Source organism: Lissotriton helveticus, chromosome 4_2 (assembly GCF_964261635.1).
Source record: "Lissotriton helveticus chromosome 4_2, aLisHel1.1, whole genome shotgun sequence".
Classification (NCBI taxonomy): Eukaryota; Metazoa; Chordata; class Amphibia; order Caudata; family Salamandridae; genus Lissotriton; species Lissotriton helveticus.
The window spans coordinates 18,900,820-18,919,774 of record NC_136064.1 but is presented as its reverse complement, the minus strand read 5'-3'; positions in this window follow the sequence as shown (position 1 = coordinate 18,919,774).

Here is an 18,955-nt window from a genome sequence, read left to right as displayed (position 1 = left end):
CTTTTCCTGCGACCTGCTGCCGGAGATCCTGGTGCTGCTCCTGTCGTTTTTGGACATTGCCGTGTTGTTCTCCTGTGTTACCTCGTTGCATGATGTGTGGGAGGTCTGTTTTCTAGCTGGGTCTTGCCCGTCGCACTTGCTGGAGTTTGGTAATGTTGCTGGATCTGGTGATATACGAAAGACTGGACAGGGATGACTAACTCTCCTTCGGGTCCTCATCTTTTGGGCTGGGGGCTGTGAGGGTTACGCGACACGTTGCCTTCCTTAATGCTGCGCTGGGTTGATTTTGTCCCTTGCGACTTGTTTACTAATTCTAATTTCTAATTTCTAATTTCTAATTTAAAATACTTGTAGAGCGCAGCGTACACCTTGCGGTTTCTTGGCGCTGGGGGGATCGGCAACTGAGATGAAAAGGGACCAGGGAGAGATGAAAAAAAAACAAAAAAAATAAAAATAAAAATATTGAGGGAGTTTTTTAAGTGGGGAAAGCCTGACTAAAAAGAAACGTTTTTAGTTCTCTGCGAAAAGGGAGATACTGAGTAGCAGAGCGGAGGTGGTCAGGAAGTGAGTTCCAGAAGGTTGGGGCTAGGGTGGAGAAATTAGCCCCGCCCCACTTTTTGCGAGTGAAGCGAGGGATCTGGAGGAGGGACCTGGAGGAAGACCGAAGTTCTCTTGCAGGTACATAGGACTTGATTAGTGAGGAGATGAAGGCAGGGGCAGAGCCCTGACGGGCCTGGAAAACCATGCACCCGATCTTGAATAGAGCCCGTTCCTTTATGGGGAGCCAGTGGAGCTCCCTGAGAAGGGGGGTGGAATGGTGATATCGAGGGAGGCCGTACACAAGCCGGGCCGCTTGATTCTGAACGGTCTGGAGTCTACGCAAACTATAAGCAGGGATGCCGTGGTAAAGAGCGTTTGCGTAGTCCAATTTGGATATTACAAGTGCGGCCATGATGATCCTGAGTGCCTGGGGGGAAAAGAAGCGGGAAACAGTGCGGATAGTGCGGAGAGAGAGGAAACAAGAGGACACCACAGAGCTAATTTGTGAATGAAGAGTGAGTTGGCTGTTAATTTTGACCCCAAGTGTTTTGACCGTGGTGGAGGGGGTCGGTGCAGATCTGACTTTTGCTGCTTTGGTTCCCATCCTGTGTGACTATAATGATTATGTGAGGAGAGGCCGAGGGTCTGCTGTAACTTTGCTTTTTATTTTTGTTTTTGGTTTATGCTGCATTGGGTATTGTTTTCATAACATGGTTGCTATAGTGGATGTTGCTGATATGGGGGGCGGAATGTGCTGTTTTTTTAGCCGATCCTGTTCCATGCTTATTACTGCTTCCGCTCCGCTCGCAATAGTCCCGTCTGTCTACATCTTGCTCAATGATGACCCCTTGTACGTTTAGGTTTTGATTGCCGGCTGGGGGCGCTGAATGCCCGGGAGCGAGTCTGTTTCTCTCCTCCTCCACTCTTTATATTTTTTCCCTACTGTGGGGCAGTTCCGGGGCGACAGGCACACTGTTAGTGGGTTTGGCCATAGCCATTACAGGGGTGCGGGGTGGAGGGTGCGGGGGGGGGTTGTTATTTTAGTTTGTTTTGTTCTATGGTCTCTATCGCTCTTTTCCGGCTTTGGGAGGGTTCTTTCCTCTTTACTAGGGTTGGCTGTCTCTGGGTCGCACACCTTCTTCTTTTCTGTGTCTTCGCAAGCTTTTCTTTCCTGTTCTTGGGGGTGGGCTCTCTGGGTTTACACCCAGAAATGTTGATTCTGTAAAACTGCTTGTTGTCCAGTCTTACCGCTGCGGCTGCTCAAATTCTATACTTGCCGAACTCATAGCCTATCTCTGATGGTAAATGGGGTGGTTCCCCCTTGTTTCTACTGTATCCCCTTATGTATGGTGTGTAGTCCTTGTTGTTGCAGCCCCCTCTCTTCTTCTAAATTTAAAATGAAACCCTCATATCCTGTGTAGCGCACCCCGCAATCACGTCTGGTGTATTTTGTACTATCATGAGTGTAGATTCATCTACGGTTATCCTGTTTTTATTGACTGTCTTTGTGGCCGGCCACGATGGTTGTGGGCTTACGCATGTATCTCCTACTTTTCACAATAAAGGTTTTTAAATAAAAATAAAAAAATAAAAAAAGGGTACGTGATCTATTTGCAGCAGTATTGATGGTTTCCATTACATAACAGGCTTTAGCTTTCGTGCAGGCCGAATGATAAAGATTTCTAGCCTTGCGATAGGTCTCTTTTTTTAAAGGGTCATAGTGTTTACGCCATTGTCTTTCATGCACCTTACACTTAGATTTTTCTATTTTAAGACTTTCAGTGTACCAGGGAGCAGGTGGACGATGAACATTCCCTCTACACCTAGCAAGGGGCAGGCAAGTATCAACCGCCTTCTCTAACCATGTATGAGTTACAAGCGCGTTATTATCCATGTCGCAACCCAGAACAGGGGGAGATTTCTTCAATGCAATCTGCAATTCAGATGCATTTCTGATTAGGCTTCACAACTCTCTTAGTTTTTCTAGACACTACTTCTATTTTCCTCCCTTTTTCAGCTTTCTTTTCAGGCTCTTTTTGACTAGTGATTTCATCCACCTGCTCCTTAGAATTTTTAATTAGCCTGACTCTCAATTTTCCACTTTCGCTTGGCCACAAATCACCCTTTTTCAAGATCTTTCTTTTCGGTTCTGAAACATTTGTTTCTGACTTCCAATATCTTTTCTTTACTTTTCCATCTTCATCATACACGTCACTTTCTCCAGAGTCACTGTCAGAAATTTCGATTCTTGACACAGGAACTTTTCTACTCGGCAGTTTCACTCCGTTAGGAACTATACTTTGTCTTCCATCACTGGTACTTGGTAATTCGTTCTCCTCCTCCTCTTCAATTACCTTCAACTTCCCAGTTTCTGGTTTCTTGTTCCTTCTTCCAGAGCTTATCCTCTGCTTTTCAATACTCTCCTGGTCAGAAATTTCAATTGATTCAGCTTCTCTGTCTTCAAAATTTTCAATAGTCTTTACTCTATTCACTTTCTTGACAGACTCTTCTGCTGAATTTCTTTTAATCAGATCTTCATCACTTTCAGAGTCTATTTCAATGATTCCCAAATCTTCTTTATTCAAGTCTTTATTCACTTGCAGATTTTCCAGATGTCGACCTCTCTGTCGATCTTCAGAATCTGGATTTCTTTCACCTTCTATTTCGGAATCAGAATCATCTGTAGAATCACTCTCTTCATCAGAGTTTTCAGGAGTAGGAATTGGAATAGTGTGGCTGGGATGAATCCACCTTTTCAATCCTTCACATTTTACTGCATTCGTAGTGACTAAAATTATCTGCCTAGGCTTCTGCCACCTAGGGACCAAACAATTTCTTCTTCGATGAACTTTTGTCCTGACCCAATCTCCAGGTCTCAGATCATGAGTCTGTACTTTTTCATCAGATTGTGCTTCAGTTCCCACCTGATTAGACACAGAAGTCACTACGTCAGACAGTCTCTTGCAATATTCCAAAATAGCACTGTCATTAATACTCAACAATTTGCCAACTGGAACAAAAGCTTGCCTCATGACCCTGCCCATTAAAATCTCATGAGGACTCAGACCTGTCTTCTTATCAGGTGTACTCCTTAATGACATTAGAACTAGTGGAAGAGCATCTGTCCACTTTACACCTGTATCTAGACACATTTTTCCAATCCTGTTCTTAATTGTTCCATTAATTTGCTCAACAACTCCAGATGCCTCTGGTCTGTATGCACAGTGTATTTTCTGCTCAATATTTAATGCTTCACAAATTAACTTCATAAGTTTGTTATCAAAATGGCTCCCTCCATCACTTTCAATAGTGACAGGAAAACCGTACCTTGGAATGATTTCTCTAAGTAACAGTTTTGCAACTGTAATTGAATCACAATGTCGAGTAGGAAAAGCTTCTACCCATCTTGAAAATAAACAAACAATCACAAGAACATATTTCAAACAGTTGTGTAAGGGCATCTCAATGAAATCCATTTGCAATCTGGTGAAAGGACCACCTTCTCGACCTATAATTCCTGTACCCACTATTGACTTTCTGTTTGGGTTCATTTGCTGGCAAGATAAACACCTCTGACAAAAAGATTCAGCAATAGTTCTAAATTTTGTATTAAACCAAGTTTCTTTAAAAAGTCTGATCATGGAATCTCTTCCAATATGGCCAGGACCATGATATAATCTGGCCATGTCAGCAATCAAACAATTTGGTAAAACTACTCTGCCATCTTTGTAAGTCCATACTCCATCCTCATGACGTGGTCTACATTCTGCTCTTAACCACGAATCTTTTTCCTCATCATCAGCTTCATTTTGCAAATCCCTGATTTCCTGCCATGTTTCCACTACTGATGTTAGCATCAATGAATTTGAATCACATTCTTTGCTTTTTTCCCGATTGTATGCACGACAATTTTTGGCACGTCTGCATAAGCATTGCCTTTAAAATCTACACCTTTTGTATGTGCTGCACACTTAACTACAGCAATTTCTTTAGGTAACTGTATTGCGTCAATTAATTTTTTAATAAACACTGCATTTTTAATTGGTGACCCTGCTGAAGTTAAATAGCCCCTCTGAGACCAAAGCTGTCCATAATCATGCACAACTCCGTACCCATACTGGCTGTCAGTTATTATGGTAACTCTCAAATCCTTTGAAATTTCGCAGGCACGAATTAAAGCAATTAATTCAGCCACCTGTGCTGAACGAATTCCTTCAAGACATGATGCTTCTTCAACATCAGCAACTGTACAAACTGAATAGGCTGCTTTTAAAATACCTCCTTCTGACCTCAAACAAGAACCATCTACAAAGTAAACAAAATCTGATTCAGGCAAAGGAACATCCTTAATGTCCTGCCTAGGCTTGGTGCAATATTCCATAACATCCAAGCACTCATGTTCCACATCATTTTCATCAATAATTTCAGAATCAGGTAACAATGTGGAAGGATTAAGATTCATGCATCTTGCAATAGAAACATTATCTGCTCCCAGAATAATTTTTTCATATTTGGTCAACCTACTACTAGTTAAATGCTGAGTTTTACCTCTTGTCAGTAATATTTCAACTGAATGAGGCACGAAAACTTTCACAGGAAATCCCATTATGATTCCTTCACTTTGTTCAAGACTGACACTTGTTGCAGCAACTGCTTTTAAACAACCTGGTAAGGCTTTAGCAACTGGATCAAGAACTGCAGAGAAATATGCAATGGGCTTCTTTAAATTCCCATGTCTTTGTATTAACACAGACAAAGCACAGACAAAGCACATCCCTCTCTCTCACTGCAATATAATTCAAAACCTTTTTCATAATTTGGCATGCCTAAAGCTGGAGCTTCACACAAGCTTCTTTTTAGATTTTCAAAAGACTCAAATTCAGCTTCATGTCTTTTACATCTGATTTTGTCAATCTCTGTAGTGGTTTCGCAATTACAGAAAATCCACTTATCCATTGTCGACAGTAACCAACCATTCCTAGAAACATTCTGACTTGTCTTTGTGTTCTTGGAGGTTGCATTGCTTGAATCATTTTAATTATCTCAACTGTCACTTGTCTCTTTCCCTTTGCAATTCTGTGACCTAGATATTTTACCTGCTGTTTACAAAACTGCAACTTAGCTGGAGATACCTTATGTCCCTCATCTGCTAGATGATTTAACAGTATAATTGTGTCTGTCACACAATTTTCTCTTGTTTTAGCAGCTATCAACAAATCGTCAATATACTGCACCAACGTTGACCTGCCAGGTAAATCTAGATCTTCCAAAGATCTTTTTAACAACTCATTAAAGATAGAAGGACTCTCTGTATATACCCTTGAGGAATTCTACACCATGCGAGGGTCCTACTCTGAAATCTGAAAGCAAAAATTTCTTGACTCTAGGGATGTAATGGTACAGTAAAGAACGCATTGCAGAGATCAATAACAGTATACCATTCTGCATCATGTGGAATCTGGTACAAAATAACTTCAGGATTTGGAACCACAGGACAGCATGGAATAACAATCTGATTAATTTTTCTCAAATCCTGAACAATCCTATATGTTCCATTTGATTTCTTGATTCCCATAATCGGTGAATTACAAGGACTACTCTCAATTTCTTTTAAAATACCTTGTTTAATGAATTTTTCAATCACAGGAATAACTCCTTTAACTGTCTCTGCTTTCATTTTATACTGAGGGATATTTGGAAATTCTATTCCCTGTTTTAAAGATATTTTGACTAGATCGACATGTTTCATCAGACCCATCTCATTTCCAGTCAAATCCCAAATTTCAGCTTTTACTGTTTCTTTGAGCTCTTTTGGTAAATTATCTTTTTCAAAAGTAGGAAACAATTTTGATTCTTCTGTTTCTACTAACATCATAGTCATTCGATACAAACCATCTTCCTCCATTGTTTGTAGTTCAACTCCCTCAGGAGAACAATATATTCTACAATTCATTTTGCACAATATATCCCTCCGAATACAAATTCACAGGACTGCTGTTACAAACCACAAATCTGTGTTTGTCTTTGAAATTTCCAATTTCAACTGGTACTGGATCAGTTAGATCCGTTTTGATTTGTTGATTACTTACACCGATTACTTGAATGGTTTCCCCAGAGAGAGGTAGGTTTTCACTTTCCACTGATCTAACAGTAGAACGGGTAGCACCAGTGTCCACTAAGAAAGTGATGTCTACATCATTAACTTTCCCATTTACAAATGGACCAGACTGGTCAACCTCAAGAGTGGCTCCAATAACACACTCTTCCCCCTCTCTCGGGCACCGTCAGAAGTAATCATCAGAATCACTTTCTTGTTGCTCTGTTAATAAAAACTGTCCTGAAGCATTTTGCACAATTTGCCTATGGTTTCTTATTACCTGATCATCTCCTTGAAATCCCACACTTGGATTATATTTTTGACTTCCCCCACAATTAGGGAAAGGAGGTTGCGGAATTTGATTTTGCTGGTGATTCAATTGGTTTTGCAGCTGTCGCTGAAGACTCAAATCATTTAGATTTTGTTGCAACTGTAGCTGTCGCTGCAGATCAACATCACTCTGCATCTGTGGTTTTAACAATGGACTCTTTAAATTTCTAGGTGGTTTCTTACACTCGTCTCTCCAATGTCCAATTTCTCCACAATTGAAACAAGGTAATTTCAGTTTTAATTCTTCAACTTTAGGATTACATTTTCTGTTAATATTAAATTTAAATTTTCCTTGACCTTGATTTGAATTTTGAGTTTGAATAAAATTAGTATTTTTATTTCCAAGACTAGCAATTTGTTGCTCAGCCACTTTCACTTGAGCCCACATTGCTTTCTCCTTAAGCTTTTTCTGTTTCACTTCTAACTCATCACTGCAGTATTTAGCTTTTCTTAAAATGTCATCAACTGAAAGTGATTGCCAACCCACAATATTATTTCTGATCATTTCTCCAACCTCTGGTCTGAGACCATAAACAAATCTATATATAAAATGACTCATATCCTTTTCATCCAATTTCTCATAGCCACTGTATTGTTTAAAAACTAACAATAACCTCTCATAAAATGAATGAACTGATTCTTTCGGTTCTTGATTAGTTCTATCTATTTTGACCCAATCAACCTCTTTTGGTGGAATTTTTTGTTTTAACCATAAAATCACTTTTTCATAAAAATCCATTACTATCGGAGCTGGAGCACCTGTTTCTTTAATTCGTTCAGGTTCCTCCTTTGGCCAACTTATAGAAATTTTACATTCTGTCCAAAGATCTGATGGAACAACAATGTCAAAGAATCCATCCAGATCAATCCACAGAACTTTTGAGACTTTTATAAATCTGTCTACCTGACGATACCACTCGACAGGTTTTTCTCTTAATCTAGGAAAGTCATTTGTAAACAACAGAATGTCTTGTCTTGACCAAGGGACATGAACATACCCTCCACCTGCAATCTCTCTCATTGGAAACTGTTTTGACAATTTTTCTAATTTCTCATCTTCCTTCTTTCTTGTCCATTTAACTCTCCACTTACTCAACTCACCTAATGTTTTGATGTAAACAATTAATTCTTTTATATGCATTATTCTTCCCATTGAATTTAAGTGTTCAATATCCTTTTCTGAAAAATCTAATCTATAATGTTTTCCAAAATTCTTTTGCCTGTTCAAATCAATTTCAAGTTCTGCCGCCAGTTCTTCCAATTGATCGTATTTATTTTTTGTTTTCCACTGAATACTCTTGCAGATGAACAGGAGTTCATCATCACGTTAAAATTTTAAACTATCAGGACCAATTGTACCAATAATTAATTCCTCCAGATTAGCTTTTAATTTTGCAACATCAAGTTTAGAATTTTGTTTTCTAGCATCAGAAGATTCAGCATCAGATTCTGCACCCATCGGTGTTTTGGAAAAAGAACCTTCATTAAAAGTCAGATCAGGCATTCTTGTTTTTCCCGAATTAACTTCAGATATATCTGAGTAAAGTTTTTCAGCAACCCTTTGAATTTCAGCATTTAGAGGAATTGTTAAACCTGTTTTGTTAATTTCATTTCGTTCAAAAACAGGCTGAACAGGACCAATCGTTACTGGAACTGTCACAGCTTCCAAGCTTTTTGTCATTTATCGAATTAATTCTTCTTTTGATCGGAAATATTCAGAAGAATTTTCAACTTCTTCATTTTTTATTTCTCTCATATAATTTTTTGGAGCTTCCCTTTCTCTTGGAATTAACGAAAAATGTTTACCTCCAATACAGACATCAGCATTTGTCCTAATTTCTAATTTTTCTGGGGTTTCAAAAGATTCAGAATTATTTGGATATAATTTAGAAGATTCACTAATCGGAGGTGCACTCGGTGTAGTATCTGTAGAAACCATCGGAGCAGACCATGATTGGGGAGGTCTCAAAGGCTCATTTCTTTTGTTAGAAGTGAAAATTTCTTCTAAAACTGCATCTTCAGTCTCACTTCTTTTTTCACTAGGAGAACCTAAAACCATTTCTCTAATTAAATAAAGTCCATCGCTCATGCTTCCCTGTCTCCACATTCGCATTCTATCTTCATGAGTTTCTCTTCTATAGCTTGGTATTTTAGGAGGTCTTTTAATACCACTCGCTTCTCTTTGTAGTTGAAACATTTCATCCTCCCATTCAACTAAAGCTTCAAATTGAGTAGGTCTCGGCTTTGGTACAAGAGCATTCATCTTTTCTCTTAAATTTCTTAAAACCTTTACATTAAAAGAACCATCGTCCGGCCAAGTCAAAACACCATCATCTTTTGTATAGTGTTTCCAAATATCAAACCACAAAACAGTATGATAACCATATTCACCTTCCATATACGCTGCAGGTGTTTTATATTTATGAAGTAATTTACCACCTCGCGTTTCTATTTTCTTGTCCGGTGAAATAAAATTTTTAAGTTTCTGAAATAATGTAGGCTTTTTCTCAACATGTTTAAAATGATAACTCATTTTTAAGAGTCTAATTCAATTAATAAAATTGTTTTAAAATTATTTCCGGGATGTTCCGCAAAATCCAGCCAATCCGTGCGCGAAACACACCAACAAGCCAATCAGGATTGAGCTACGTCACCACTTTGCTCACCCAATAGAAATAGAATTTTACTGAAGAGCCAATCAGCTATTAGCTCGTCTGAGATTCAAGAGCCAACCAGAACACAGCTTGTGACGTATGTCACCCAATCATAGAGCGGCTCTGTGACGTACACAGCAGCTGCGGTTTCTCGCGTCTCACTCCCAGCGCTCACCCCTCCTTCACAAAATCTTTTCACAGCGCCATTTTAAGAACGCTCTTTCGGTGAAAATTAATTTTTGACAAGAAAGACTCATCTGTCTGTTTCTCTAATAAGTGACAGAATTACATTCATTCAAGTATTCTCAGCTTGGAATAGTCGGCCCTATTCTCATAGAATAATTTTCAATTGCCAGTAGAGCAACTCTTACTCTACCCTCCAAGCAAGTAATTAATGAACTCGTTTTCCCTCTAGAATGCACAATTAAGTGACTTAATTCGAAAGTTCGACTTGAACACAATTACAAAACATTCACGCACTTTCAAACGGAAAGACCCTAAAATCAAACACACATGAAATCCGTACAGGACTCTCACCTGTTTATAGATATCATGCACCGTTAATAAAATAAACGACGTTATCCGTACAGGACTTTCACCTGTTTATAGATATGAAACATGTATCCCTACAGGACTTTCACCTATTTATAGATAATCATGTACCGACGTTATCCTACCCTTCATTTAAGTTCGAATATATACTATTACTCTTATCACAGTGAGTTTTAGAACGGGCACATTGTCCCTATACTCATGCTGTTCAAATTTCTTAGATAATCCTCACTATACAACATTCACACCTAGCCCTAACATGTGTTGCACGGCCACAACACCAGTGATACACGGCGATACCACTACACTGAAACAGATCAAATGTACTGTGTGACTACCTTCTCATCACACTATCTGTACCGGTACAACTCACATATAGCACGAAAAACAAACTCAACATGTGTTAAACATCGATCCTATTTTCATACCATAATACATTGATTACCATAGCAACCATCAAAATCTGCTACCAGAAGAATTGATCCAGCGGCCTATAGAAAATATGTCATAAAATACACTACCTAACTACACCACGCACTCTAAAAATCACCACTTAAAAACATGGACCCATTAACAAAACCTGACATATTTTGACCAACTGAATCATGTGGCCTAATTAAACTTATATACAACTTATATACATTTATATACATCCGCAGAAAATAAAGACATTATTCAAACAAATCCTAACTATTTAATTGGCCACCATTGGCGATGGTATCTAGCTAATGATAACCTGCACTCCCGAAATGACAAGACCAGCTTGTTTTCAAAAGTAAGATTTTATTAGCTATTTATTTGAATTGTAAGAATATAGTTTTATTTAAGCATTTTATTAGAATTGTCATAAGCATATTTGTAAGCATCATATAGAATTCAGATTATTTGCAAAGAATTATAAGTTTAGCATTTTCCAGAACCTAAGTCCCTAAATAAGCTAAATAAATGGAAATAAAGTAAAGTCTTTAGGGATTTCTTACGTGCTCCAAGTAAAGTCCGACAGCACGACACCCTCATCCAAAGGTTAGAAAGCCGCAGCGTGACCCATCCACGGGGCATGGATCTTTATACCTTTCTGTGCTAAGCTAATCTAAGTAAAAGTAAAACTTTCCGCAAAAGTCGATGTCCCATTGGCTCATGAGTGACAAGTGACATGTCACCCCATATTTCAAAACATCAGTTCCGTCACTTTCTTAGACTCCATTGTCTCTACTGTACGTGATCCGAGGCTTCCTTTGCTTGCAACAATTTTGCCATAGTTTTTCACTAGTTTCATTTCACTTCCTCGGATGCCAAATTATCAAATGTTCTTTCTGCCGGTTCCTGGCCTTGGCCACGTCCGACCAGAATAATGTAAGAGCCTCATCACAGTTCAACAAATGTTACTTCGATGGAAAACTTTAGAAAGGACATCTCAGGCTTCGTGCAGAAATTAAATTCATCTTTTAGTAAACTCGAGTGAACTAGGCCCAAAGCAGTCAACTTAATTTCTCTAATGTATAAACAAACACAAGAAAATAATTAATGAAAGAAATATTATTCATTCTGTTTCCACCCTTTGTTTGCTAATTATTTAACCCACCCGTTAGTATAATATTACCTAGCACAAAGCAAACAAATAAAGCAGCATTTTATATCTACCAGTCTTCATTATTCCACAAAATCCACAAAATCCTTTATGCACCTTTAGAGAGTAGAATGACATCTCATAGACAAGGAAAGCAAAATAAGCACATGCCACTTTTTAAATTCAGCTGCAGTTAGTTATGACATGACAGAACAACAAAATTAATTTATTATTTTTCACGAACAAAAAGATGCAACAGTTATGCACATTTATGAGCACATGTGTTAGTTTTCCCACGTGTAAAAGTTTAATCTAAGTTGATTTAGTACGAATACATCACAAATCATTAATAAGATTATTTTATTTTATGGAAGTATAACTTCACGAGTTGGAATAAAAAGTTATTCTCTATCTCGCTCCATCACCACACTTCACCGCATCCTCTCAGAGCTGTATAACTTCGCCAAGAGACATTAGCATATCCATTGGGTTTCAAAGCCAAGACCTATTGGTTTTGCCAGTGTTTTTTTATGAAGAGGCACACATGGTGCTATTCATTATATATTATAAATGTGTATCCTTTCTCTCCAAATCAAATATGCCCTAAACCAGGATATAAACCGAACATTTAAACGATTATCATAGCTAGAAATGTTCCATGGAACGACACCGAGGGGAGAACAGAAAAGAACATACATGTCAGTAATATGCAGTGGTGGCTCGTCATCAGGGGCTTCAGGGCATAGTCATGCCTCCTGTGGGGTATCACTTAGTGCCTCTTGCCGCAATTTCTAATTATTTAACTGAGAAGTGTTCATCAAAACACGACTTTTAGGTTTTTATGAACACTGCCAGTGAGCAGGTCAGCCCTCTCACCCTTGTTTGATGACAGGCGGAAGGGGGCTTGGGGCTTCTAGGCATGACCCAACTACAGAATTGCGTTTAAAAACATGACACTTGGTAGGTGCATGTCTCAACTGTGCATGTACGAGAGGCGTGATTCTACTGGGATCCCCTCACATAGGCGGGGTCTGTTTTAACCATCAGCCATACTGTGCATACCTCAGCAGCACAGTATTTCTGCTAAAATGTGTCTGTCAGTACTTTTCCAGCTTCTTCTAGGGCTGTGCTTCCAGTCCTATCAAGAAACTAGGAGAGGAATTGTGGTGAGGCTTCCACTTTTCAAACCTGGCCTTGATGCTCTGTCTAGCTTGCTGGTTCGAATATTCAGAGCCAGATTCCTGCTCAGTGAGTGTGAATGTGTGTAGGTGTATTTATACGTGAGTGTGAGAGCCACTTAGTATGAGTAGATTTGTATGTTATGTTAAGTTATTTTATGTTATGTTATATGGTAATGAGATTTGTAGAGTGTATGGCTGCCCCAACAACAGGGCTTTCCAGCGCTGGGCCCTGTAATCCGGAAAAGTAACAGGAAGGACAAAGAAGATACTGAGATATCTGAGTAGCGAACAGCCATGTTTTAAGTTTTTTCTAAAGCAAAGATTGCTCGGTGTAGTCCTTAGATCATGACACATGCTGATGAAATGGACAAGTACCAACACCCAAAGGGTGCGACCACCCAGTTTCTTTTTCTTAAATGGGGGGACCAATGCCAGATTGAGTTCTGCAGAGTGAAGAGCTCTGGTAGGAAAATAAGCCAGCTCAAGTTCTGAGAGGGTGGAGGCTCCTGAGAAGTGCATGATCTTATGAGTGGTACTGAGAACTGTAAACTGGATGCGCTTCTCAATCGGAAACCAGTGGAGCTTTAGAAGGAGTACCGATGAGAGACAAAACCTAGAAGGACAAAACAGAAGTCGGGCTGCAACATCCAAACTGATTGCAACTTCTTCAGAGTTTATTTTTTACAACCCATATACAAGATGGAATATGTGACGTTACAACGCAAACAATTAAAACGCATGCCTTTGCAACACGGTTTTTACATAGCAACTACCATTACATCGCATAATTTCACAATGCATGCAATTACAACACATTTTTTAAAACTACCATTACAACGCATACCATTACAATGCATAGCATTACAGCGCATAATGCTTTTAGGGTAACAGTGGGGTAAGTGTTGGAAAGTGTAGGGTAAAAATTACTATTCCCACTCCAGTGAGTGCAACAGTAGGGTAAGTGTTGGATAGTGTAGCGGTAAAAATTACTATTCCTACTCCAGTGAGTGCAACAGTAGGGAAAGTGTTGGATAGTGTAGGGGTTAAAATTACTATTCCCATGTAGCCCAAAACCCATATCAACTCTAAAACCAGAAAATCTCCTTTACTTACCTTATAATGCGTTGTAATGGCATAAGTTGTAATGGCATGTGTTGTAATGGTATGAGTTGTAATGGCATGTGTTGTAATGGTATGAGTTGTAATGGCATGTGTTGTAATGGTATGAGTTGTAATGGCATGCATTGTAGTATCATACGTTGTAATGGCATGCAATGTAAAGGCAGTTGCATTGTAACAGCTGTGTTGTAAATGTAGTGCGTTGTAATGACTGTGTTGTAATGGTTGTTTCCCTTCGCAGAGGTGCTGAAGGAACATCTTATGTGATATGGTGTTGAATATGGGACTCAAGTCCAAGATAATAACGGATGCAGAACGTCCCCCATCAGCTACTCTTCAATCCAGATCTGTGGTTCGACCTCAAACCACTTTGGGACGTATCCAAAATGTGTTCTTTTCAAGGAACGCCATTAAGAGTTTGTTGACATGTTTTTCCACAACTTTAGCTAGGTAAGGGAGCAGGGGGATAGGGCGATATTTTTAAGGTTTAGTAGGGTCAAGAGATACTAGCTACATCAGAGGTATCTCCTGAACCTGCTTTCACGCCTGTGGAATAGTGGTCGAAGACTGGAATAGATTGGCCACCTCAAGAAATTTGGGAAGGATGGCCTCGGGGAATGTATTGACAAAGTCTGGTTAACGGGGATCATCTGGGGAGCCTGATTTCACTGTGAGGCACAGAGTGGAGAAAGAGGGCAGATCATGGAGAGCTAGTTCAGTCAGTTCTGGCCCAGGCTTAAATTTGGCTAAATGGACAGGAGAAGCCTCAGTATCAGAAGGGACAGATCTTGAGCGGAAAATGGGAGTAAACAGTATCGATCTTTTCAATGAAAAAGTTGGCTATGTTATTGCAGTGTTCATTTGAGGCCTCACCTGGTCATCATGACAGGTTTCATAAACCTGTTTACAATAAATATTTCTTTTGAGTTTTTTTAAAATTTAAGATCTTATTGGAAAGGAATTCTGCTTGCACTTTCCTCATTGCTTTGCAGTAGGCTTTGATTGTACTCGTACTTTATTTTTTGCCACTACATCAGAGCACTTTCTCCAGGCTCACTTGAGCACTATGCAGTTTTATTCCCTCTGCCACCAACTCCACGTTGAACCAAGGGGGAGAGGGCCTGCTTCTGGTTAAAACTTGACAGGGGGGTAAAAACTTGTCAAGGGCTGAGGTGAGACAATCTTTGACCATGGAATCAGCACAATCGGCATTGGTATCTAACTCGGGGCTGGTGGCAGGTAGCTTAGCTGCTAAATTCTGCCAGATTTCATTTGTGCCAACGCCTTTTCATAGTAATATTTCCGGTGAGAGAATTACTATTGATCAATGTTGCAGGACATGGGGATCAGACAATAGTTCGACAAGCTCATAGATCATGGAAGTGCAACCTGTAAATTGGGCAGTTTAGAAAAAACTGTATCCAGAAGGTGCGAAAGCTGTGTGTGCAGGGGAACTCTTACTACTTGAACAAGCTAGAGCGCAGCTAAGTCATCCAACAGTTCGTGGGATCCAACATCATTGGGCTGTTCCAAGTGAAAGTTATGATTACCTAAAATGATAACATTTGAGCATTTAAGAGCTAAGGTAATCACCTGGTTAATTATTGCTAAAGGCTTTGATGGGGCCAAAGGTTCTATAAATTTGAAGGCCGGAAAAAGTAACAATGTTATTCACGGATATCTGGAAAAGGGCACTTTTGGAGTCTTGAACAGGGCAGAGGTCCAATTTACAGGCTATCCTAGATGTATAGATGCCGCCCCTCCTGTCGCTGAGCCTGTCACATCTTGTGATGCTAAAACTTGAGGGCAGGGCTACAAGAGGTCCAGCAGTAGTTGTAGGGCTAGCCAGGTTTCAGTGAGAAATATAACATCAGAGGAGTTGTCTTGAATGAAATAGAATACCTCCGCACAGTGGCAAACAAAATAGCGGCAATTAATGGTTCACAATTCCATCTTTGATCAGAGACTATACTGAGAAGGATGTATGGCTGCCAAGGAAGGGCTAGTGGGCAGGCCCATACTAGGCACAAAGCCACACTGTTCTGACTTAGAAGAACTTTCCCCCAGGCACCAAGCATGTAAACCATGGGTACTCACAAACATTTTCTACGGGGCTACAAATTTGGTCAGTGAGGTGACCAAGGCCACATTGATACCAGAAAGGTGGTGGTCTGGTTTTCTGGAGGGTTTTGTGGTAAGGTAGGTGTAAGGAAAGCTAGGCGAATACATCTAGTGTCTGAACTGCACAATGTGAAACCAAAAATTTGGTATTAATCCCTGCTTCTCTGCTTAACCAAATTATGTAATCCTAGGCAATTATTTTATTTCACTTTCCCTCTATTTTCTTAATTATCACATAAGAGAACCTCGAAATACATGACTTCAGGATGTGTGCTGTGCAAAGCCTTCTCAGTGTTTGATTTAAAAAACTATATGTTCTTCCTGTATAATAGAAACTCAGGCCCCCAAAAAGTACACATGACAACTGACTTGCCTCTTCGAGCACTATTGGTATTACTAGTGTATGGAAGTGGAGGGGATGTGACTATCACCCAGATGACCATGATACAGTCCCGAGAATCAAATACAAACATTCACCTCCAGTAGTAGAGATTCTGGGAGCCAGGATGATTTGGAGTGCTAGAAATTGGAGCAGGAGCTCCAGAAAGACAGCAAGCAAATCTCAGTATCTAACATGCAATATCGGTGGTTCAGCACTCAAAATTTAACATTTACAAAAGCATTTGTATTTCAACATGCATCTTCAATCAATCAATCAATCAATCAGGGATTTATAAAGCACTCTACTCACCCGTGAGGGTCTTGAGACGCTGGGGGGGAGAGGGGTATGCAGATCAGTTTCAGCCGAAGAGCCAGGACTTGAGGGTCTTCTTGAAGGTGTTCAGGGAGGGGGCGCATCTGATATCTGTCGGTAGCTCGTTCCAGGTTTTGGCTGCAATGTGGGATAACGGTCTTCCGCCTGCTCTTGTTCTGTGGATGTGTGAGGTTTCAGCTAGTGCGAGGTTGGCAGATCGGAGGTTTTCATTTGGGCATGTGGAAATTTATTCTGTCGTTAAGGTATTTGGGGCTGCTTTTGTGAAGGCATTTGTAGGCGTGGGTGAGGATTTTGAAGAGGTCTCTCTTCTCCCCCGGGACCCAGTGGAGTCTCTGCAGGTGTTGGCTGATGTGTTTGGGCGGTGGGATGCCGAGGGAGAGTATGGCTGCAGTGTTCTGTATCGTCTGGATTTTGTGGAGTAGGGATTTGTTGATGCCGGCGTAGAGAGCGTTTCCATAGTTGATTTTGCTGGTGATGAGTGCTTGGGTGATTGTCTTCCTTGACTTAGGGAGGATCCATTTTTAAGGTCTTTCGAAAGATGCGGAGGGTGTCGAAGCAGCTGGAGGTGACGGCGTTGACCTGTCGGGTCATGGCGAGTGATGAATCGAGTACGATGCCGAGGTTTTAGGCATGGCCTGAGGGGGTAGGAGAGATTCTGAGGGCGGTGAGCCACCAGGTGTTGTACCATGCTGAAGGGGTGGTTCCGAGGACGAGGACTTCTGTCTTTTCTGCGTTAAGTGTTAGGCAGCTGTTGGTCATCCAGACTGCGACGTCTTGTTTTTCTCTCTGGAAGCTGAGTTTTGCGGTGGTTGGGTGCCTATTGAGGGAAGAGGATGAGCTGGGTGTCATCGGCATAGGAAACTATGTTGAGACTGTGACGTGTGACGATGACTGGGAGGGGGGCCACGTAGATGTTGAAAATTAACTTTGGCATGTGCAGAACATAAGTATTCTTATCCACTGAATATCATGCATATGACAAATGCATATCACGAAAGTTTCTTTATTCAAAGATTCTTTATTTGTTTTCTTCTTTTTAAAAAGTCCCACCAACAGACAGTAGCCAGCGCGTTTCGTCCTACAAGGACTTCTTCAGGGCTCTGAATTGTATGTGGACATTACTGGTTCTTCGAAATGTTATTGTATAATGAAGAACAAGGATTTTTTCATCCATCAAAAAGTATCAACGTTAGAGTACATATGCTCCACGATGAGAAGTATGTGTGACATCTGCTTCTGTAAAATGTCAGTGTCTGTCGATGGCAGGGTTAACCTGAGATGCCCTAGTCATCTCAGGGAACCGAAGAGGAGCAACACAAAAACGGTGCAGGGAACGCCAACAGTGCAAAATATGCTACTGGAGTAGGGCACCCATCAACGGATGTTGCCAGGCAAAGTGTAATATTGTGACTGGTGCTCAAATCTTCCCAGATGCTACTGAACCAGAAGAATCCCAAATCTTCTGGCTCCTTCTGGAATTTTCTGGGTCTTCCAGAATGCTCCAGTGCTTTCAGAATCTTCTTGGTCTTTCCACCTTGTCCTCCAAGTGCTGATCTATGCTGCCGTATGACTACACCCTCGTTTACCTCCCCAGCAACCACTAGGCCATCTGTCACAGTCTCCAGGTCAGCCCATAGCCGGCTTTAATCGAGGAGTTTACACATTTGACAGCATCCCTGTGATGGGCAGTTCGAACTCCAAGATTCCTCTCAAAATGGCTAGCCTGTCACTGGAATATGTACCATAAATCTTTCAATGGAGCACAAAATGGCCACTTGACTCAATACACGTCTAGAAGCATAGAGTGTTGGCCCACGTCGTATTGTCCTACTACTATTGCACGGTTCCTTGACACACAGCTCTAGCCAGGACAAAGTGGGCTAGCACCTCGTTAATAACGTGTCAAGACACAAGACAAAGTAGCTGAAACAGAAGCAACACTGGAGAAGGTGGAGAACATGCCAATAGAAAATACAGACAGGCATAGGAGGATAGAATCCTTACAATCCCAGCAGGTCTGTTTGCACTGCACCATCCATATTAGGATTAGATGTAGCAGTAGCTCTTTTGGGTCAGTAG